Source organism: Uranotaenia lowii, chromosome 3 (assembly GCF_029784155.1).
Source record: "Uranotaenia lowii strain MFRU-FL chromosome 3, ASM2978415v1, whole genome shotgun sequence".
Classification (NCBI taxonomy): domain Eukaryota; kingdom Metazoa; phylum Arthropoda; class Insecta; order Diptera; family Culicidae; genus Uranotaenia; species Uranotaenia lowii.
In genome coordinates, this window is record NC_073693.1 from 261,107,994 (window position 1) to 261,115,124 (window position 7,131).

The following is a 7,131-nucleotide window of genomic DNA, read 5'->3' on the forward strand; positions in this document are numbered from 1 at the left end:
TTTCCATAATTAAAACTTGTCCTCAAAGCCTAGATTTTTTTCCAACTAACGAAAAGAACCTCGTTTTTAAAATCGAAGTTCTATATTGGATCATTGCATTGAGACGTTGAGCAAGGTTGTATAGAAATCACAGAAAAATTTTCAATGTCACATATTTTTAAGCAACTATCTTCAAAACTACATGCTTGATTCTAGAATTTTTATCCAGATTTTCATTATTTTTTATCTTATTTAGATATCATTGGGATAGGATTTCAAAAGCTATATTATGAGTGAAACAACTCAATTTATCGATGTTTGTTATAAATTTTCTATCAAATTTCTGAAAAAAGCATCACAGATTATCGTCAAATAACTTTTGGGTCAAATCACAGAATTTCCGATATCTATGGTTTTTATCAAAAAATAATAATTTTTGTCGGTAACTTTAATGCCGGCTGATTCATGTTAATACAAGATCTAAAATCGTTCACCCACTTTATTATTAAACTTTCGTTTTTTCGTCAATATTCAGAAACAAATAATATTTAATAAGGTTTTGGTTTGAATTTTTTTGCCAGTATTTGAATGGTAACAAAACAAGCCTTTTTACCAAATTAGATAGAAAATTATCTGCTGAGCATATTTTTATCATTCACCTTTATTTTTGCTTAAGACGAAAATAATGACTTCACTAACGGATTGCGAAATTCCTTTGATCATGTGTAGCTTTAGCTGCTCTTCCTCACTTTAATGGATTTTGCTTTTCAAGGTGGTAAGGGTTAAATTATAAGGAAAAATGTATCCTGAATTTAAAAAAAAACCCTAAATTAGGTTATGCTAATAACAAATATTGCATTTATGCCTTGAGCAGAACATAATAAATGCTTAAAAGCCAGAAAAAGTTAACAATCTCAATGATTGTGGGCAAATGCAGATAAATAAGAGCATATTTTGATCAAGTCATTCAAATTTTCCTAACAATCCATTGTTGAAAAGGCATGAAAATTTGAAAAAAGCTTCGCGGGCAGCACAAAAGGGTCTCGCGGGACACATGGCGAGCAACATGGCGGAGTTCGCCTACGATAAGGTCAATGGACACACCTTTGACGCTTGATTTTTCCGCTACAGTGACATGTTAGAACGCGACGCAACAAAGCTGATCGATCCGGCGAAAGTGCGGCTCCTCCTAATTGAGCCCACCAGACCACGAACGCTACCATAGCTCCATTCTTCCTAGGACGTCATATGGGACTCGACGTTCGATGAGACAGTAAGCGAACTCAAAGCACTTTTCTGTTACTGTCTCAACTTTCCATCGAAGTTACAACTGTTTTCAGACAACGAAAGATCCTAGAGAAGATTGCCTGGCCTATTCATGCAGGGTCAACAAGGCTTGCGTCGAGTTTGAACACTCCGAGCTAACCGAGGAGCATTTCAAATGTTTTACTTCGTTTGTGGTCTAAAATCAAATCAGGATGGGGTTGATCAACAAGCTCAACGAATCTGCCGACCTCACCCTGAAGCAGGTCGTAGAGCAGTGCAACAGTTTGGTGAACCTGAAGCAGGATACGGTACAGGTGAAGTCGACATCCTCGGTGGTAAATATGGTGACCAGACCGCTAAAGGTTAAGCAACCGTTTCATCAATCCAGAAGCAGCAATCCACACCGCAACCAAAAACTCCCTGTTGGTCGTGCGGTGGGATGCACTTCAATAAAGACCGTCGGTTCCATGAGCAAGTGCCAGTCTTGCGGCAGAGTTGGTCACCGTGAAGGCTATTGCGCTTGTTTCTCTAAGCCCACGCAACACCTCAAGACAACAGCGGTGCGAAGAACACAAGAAAAGAGAAAAGGCGCACAATTTCAACAAAAACACTGGCACACAAAGTTGGGGCAGGAATAAAATTTGTGGATGTAAATATAAACAACGTCCCTCTTCGACTGCAACTAAACACCGGGGATATTCCGGTCATATCGCATCGATCTTGGGTGAAACTTAGAAAACCCAAACTGAATTCAGCAAGATGTCGAACCACTAGATCTCACGGCGGAACTGCAGTGCCAAATCACCATCAACGGCTGCACAAAAAGCGGTAAGTGCTTTATAGCATATCCTAAAGTTGGAGTTGGAGTCGTTTAATTTGTGGGACCGCCCAATCACTGCCTTATGATACAAAGATGACGCTACATATACGCCGAGTGTGTCGGCTTTGCAAGCACGGTTCCCCGAAGTGTTTACCTCCGTAATGGGCCTTTGCAACAAATCGTCTGTTCGGTTGGTACTCAAAGGCAAATCCAAACCTATCTTTCGCCCGAAACGACCAGTTCCGTACAGCAAAGAGACATTGGTGGAAGACGAGCTCCATCGTCTGCAGGAGCTAGAAATCATCAAGCCGGTAAACTTTTTGGATCGGGCCGCTCCTATCGTGACGGCCCGGAAGCCGAACTGATCTGTACGATGTACGATGTTCTTGAGCCAAACCAATATCCACTGCCCTTCCCCGAGGTTATTTTCGCGCGGATATCCGGATGTCGATTCTGTCGTACTTTAACTCATGTCTCACCAAACAAGTCAAGTATTCGGACATTCAATGAATTCCCGTTTTTGTTTAACTTCCAATACGCGACCATGCGATCCAAATTTTGTTGATAGACTGACTCGACACTTTATCGCGATACGCTTTCTCATTTTTACTTTCATAATTTAATATTTTCGCTCTCATTCTTTCAATTTATTTTCTCGGGTACGTTCACACATATTCTGAGTTATACACGCTTAAATGTGTTTATTGCATATTTCATAATATATGCTCATAAATAAAGTTTACAACAAATTCATATTTTGTTCTTGAATTTTCTGTTTACTACTTTAATCACTACATCCAGTCCATATTTTATTCTTGAACTTTCTGTTTACTACTTTAATCACTACATTACTACCCGCCTCTACTCTTTGACAGTGTATATGGTTGTTTTTTTTTATTCGTAACATATACATAAATGTAACACACCAAAATTCTCGAGTAACTTAAACTGCAATGCATACGACCACTATCATTGCTGCTTTGCCACTATCTGCCTTAATACATGATAAAATATTATGTAAACTTACCAACCAAGGTTAGGTATATCCGGAAATGACTAGTTATTGGATAAAAAAAAATCAATTCCAGACGATTCTTGTACTACACTTTCTAAATTATATGTGCCAAATTTTATATACACGATGATTGGAAATCCACGTACTGAATCTTTGATGACATTGATCCTCATAATTTCTTTCGGATAGTTGTCTTTCAATTTTTCTTGTTCACTGTACTTCATTTCTTGATCTACCTTTCTTTCCATTCCTCTCCTGTTTATGTTTTCAAATTCTTCTGAATGATCGTTTTTTTTTTATTTTCGCTCTTATGCAAAAAAAAATAATCGATCTGCTTCCTTTTTGCTTCGTTTTGTTTTCTTTGTTTCTTTTTTTTCAGCTCCACTCTTTTCGGTACTGTTTATCTTTTCTGTCTTTACTCTTCCTTTTTATTAAGCCTCCTCATTTTTGTAGCCAAATTTCAAAATATCGTTGCAATCTGATAGTTGAACAAAACGAGTATTATTAATATCGTCTTCCTCATCTTTTCTCTGTAACTTGTTTCTGCTTACTTTTCTTCACAGTCTTTTTATATTTGAAAACATTTTTTTAATTATCGTCCTTTTTCTTTCTTCTCGTTATTATCGGAACTGATGTCTATCACATTCTATATCCTTTTCTTCTCTCTTTCTTTTTCCTCTAGTCTTGGTTCTATCTGAAATCCAATTTTCCATCAGTTGCCTTTTTTTTAACGTTATTATAACTTCAACCGTCTTTTTATCACTTCCCCATATGATCTTTAAGGTCTTTCGTTTTTCTTTGTTATTTTCTTGTTTTGATCAACCGTTTTTTTTTCTTTCTTATTATCTTTATTTTTAATGTTTATCTCTTCTCCACTTCATTCCATCCGCTATTATCTATTCCTTATTTTCTATTTTTTAACCTTTCTTCTGATTTCTTCATTTTTATTTGGTTTTCTTACATTGCTCTTCCCTCTCCATCATTTTATCTTCGCTTTTCTTTGTTTTCTGTGACCCTCATTTCGTTGATCCTCGCTCTTCCTCATTATCTTGATTGCCGGATCTTGATATTATTTATTTCTTTGACCGGATTGTAAATCTAAAATGCTGTTATTTATTTACTCAAGTAAATATTCCAAATTGAAGGCGGAGTATACACATAACAATTTGGAACCTTTCGTTCATTAATTACCATTATCATTTTGACGATATCATCGAATCAATAACGAATAACGATTCTCTTAAAGACGACTATGGTATCTGAGATTTTGCTCAAAAGTATTTCATCTGAAAAACTATCCAGTCCAAGCGTTTGTACTTATCTAGTCCCTCGTCGACTATCACCATATTGAACCATATTTCGAGTCTTTCATCGAATTATAATACTAGGAATTTTCATCCCTCCTAGCCTTTATTAGAATTTTTTGTTTCTTATATTTTTCGAATTTTTCATCGAATCTTAATACTTACACTCAGTTTTCTAAATCTTTCATCAGCTTATCTTATCTTATAATCAGAGGAAAAATAGCTTCTCAATATATTCGAATCTTTCATCGAACATTCTAAACATTCCATCCGAGTCTTTCATCGGATTTTGCAATACACTTCCTGTACGAGTCTTTCATCGTAGATGTTTCTAGCTGAGCAAATTCGCAGTTTTAATTCTACCAATCCGAGTTTTCATCGAAATAGTATTCAATATTTTCTCTCGAATATTTCATCGGATTTTCAGCAGAATTATTACCATTCTTTCATTGCATCTTACCTCTCTCTTGTGTTGTTTCCGAGTCTTTCATCGGAAACTCGATCAAGATAGCCAATCGAGTCTTTCATCGATAACTAATTCTTATCCGCATCATTCATCGGAAAAACCAAATTCTGAGTCTTTCATCAGAAATATACTAATTTTCACTGAATGCTTTTCCGAGTCTTTCATCGAATCACGCAAACAAAACATTTTTTTTTTCGAGTCTTTCATCGAGAAAAAATAATATGCCGAATCTTTCATCGGTAAAGAAACACATAGCCGAATCTTTCATCGGAAAATCTGAGTCTTTCATCAGAAATACTTTTTCATTGAATGCTATTCCGAGTCTTTCATCGAATCACGCAAACAAAACATTTTTTTCCGAGTCTTTCATCGAGAAAAAAATAATATGCCGAATCTTTCATCGGTGAAGAAACACATAGCCGAATCTTTCATCGGAAAATCTGAGTCTTTCATCAGAAGTGTGTCAATTTTCATTGACAGTTTTGCACATGAAAACTTTCCAGAACCACATTTATCCTTTAGAAGAAAAAAAAAAACCACTAAACCTCCTGATTATCTTGTTGTCTTTTTTTTATGGTAAACCTACCTTCTGCGCCATTGTCGTACTTTAACTCATGTCTCACCAAACAAGTCAAGTATTCGGACATTCAATGAATTCCCGTTTTTGTTTAACTTCCAATACGCGACCATGCGATCCAAATTTTGTTGATAGACTGACTCGACACTTTATCGCGATACGCTTTCTCATTTTTTCTTTCATAATTTAATATTTTCGCTCTCATTCTTTCAATTTATTTTCTCGGGTACGTTCACACATATTCTGAGTCATGACGCTCACTAGTGGTCAAGGGGTTAGCCTACTACACTCTCATGATAGATGGCGTAGGATCGATTCTCTGCTGTATGATGAACTTTCTGTTTACTGTTTATTTTGTTGAAGCGTTTAGTGATGGGCGGTAATTGGTGTATAAAAAAAAGTGTGGGTTCCTAGTGACCTAGTGGTTAGTCAACAATATGGTTATAGCTTCTCGAGACTTTCCCCATTTTTACCCTGGATACCGTTAGTGCCTCTGCTTACGATTCCATTCCTTTAGAAGTCTCATTGAGTGGTTATGATTGTGTTGTGTGGTAGCCAAGATAGACGTGTGGGTTATTTTTTTGCCACAACCGCGGCGCTGCCGTAAACCCAAGGTGGATACAATACATACATACATACATGTCGTACTTGCAATCAAATTGTCACTAAAAATTACAATTGATTTCTGAAACTAACGATTTTTTTTATCTTCTAAATGCACGACCGTTAATCCCAAGATTAGTTAATAGACTGACTCAACTCGTCATCGTGATACGCTTTTCTCTTTCAAATTTTTCATTCTCTCAACTAAATCGATACATGAACGTACATCTGATTTGGTTGAAAGAAATAATTATTAGAATTTTGTTGAAACTGAACATTTGAAAAGATAGAGTAGAGGCGGGTGATAATGTGGTGAATACATGATGATGGTTACAAATGAACAAGCGTAATGCTGTCAGATGAATAAAATCTACAGGTTTTGTACTCAAAACAAGTTGAGCGTGTGGATTGAAAAAACGGTCACTCATTTGACGAGTTTTGCGTAAGTAAGTTGTGTGTCATGTCTGTGGATGAAATTGTGCGAAAACGCGAAAATTCGACATCAAGTACGACAATGGCGCAGTCAGTAGGCTCACCGAAAAAGGAACGGAAGAAAATCGCGAGAAAAAAAGTGAATGGTTTCGTTGTTATCAAAGTGTTGTGAAAATTGATGTGTTTCTGATGAAAGGATCAGATGTGTGCTTTTAAAAGCTATTATTTCGATGAAAGACTCGATCGGCTTTTAATCGATTCACGGATGAAAGACTCCGATAATTATGTAACTTTCACGATGAAAGACTCGTAGCATGTTTTAGCATGATTCGATGAAAGACTCGAATTGAGCTCTATGCAAAATAAGGTACTGATGAAAGACTCAGTGTTTTACCCGATGAAAGATTCGGAATTATTGGTTGTCGATGAAAGACTCGATTAACTGCTTGATCGATTTTCCGACGAAAGACTCGGATTTTTATACGTATGTTTCTTTTTGGCAAAGAAATCAACAGGATTCGATGAAAGACTCAAATTGAGCTCTATGCAAAATTAGGTACTGATGAAAGACTCAGTGTTAGGGCAGAAACACAGTGCACGCGAGCGAGCGAGCGAGCGATTTTTGAATGAACCTGAAATGAATTTCGCGCGAACATTTTTCAGGATCGT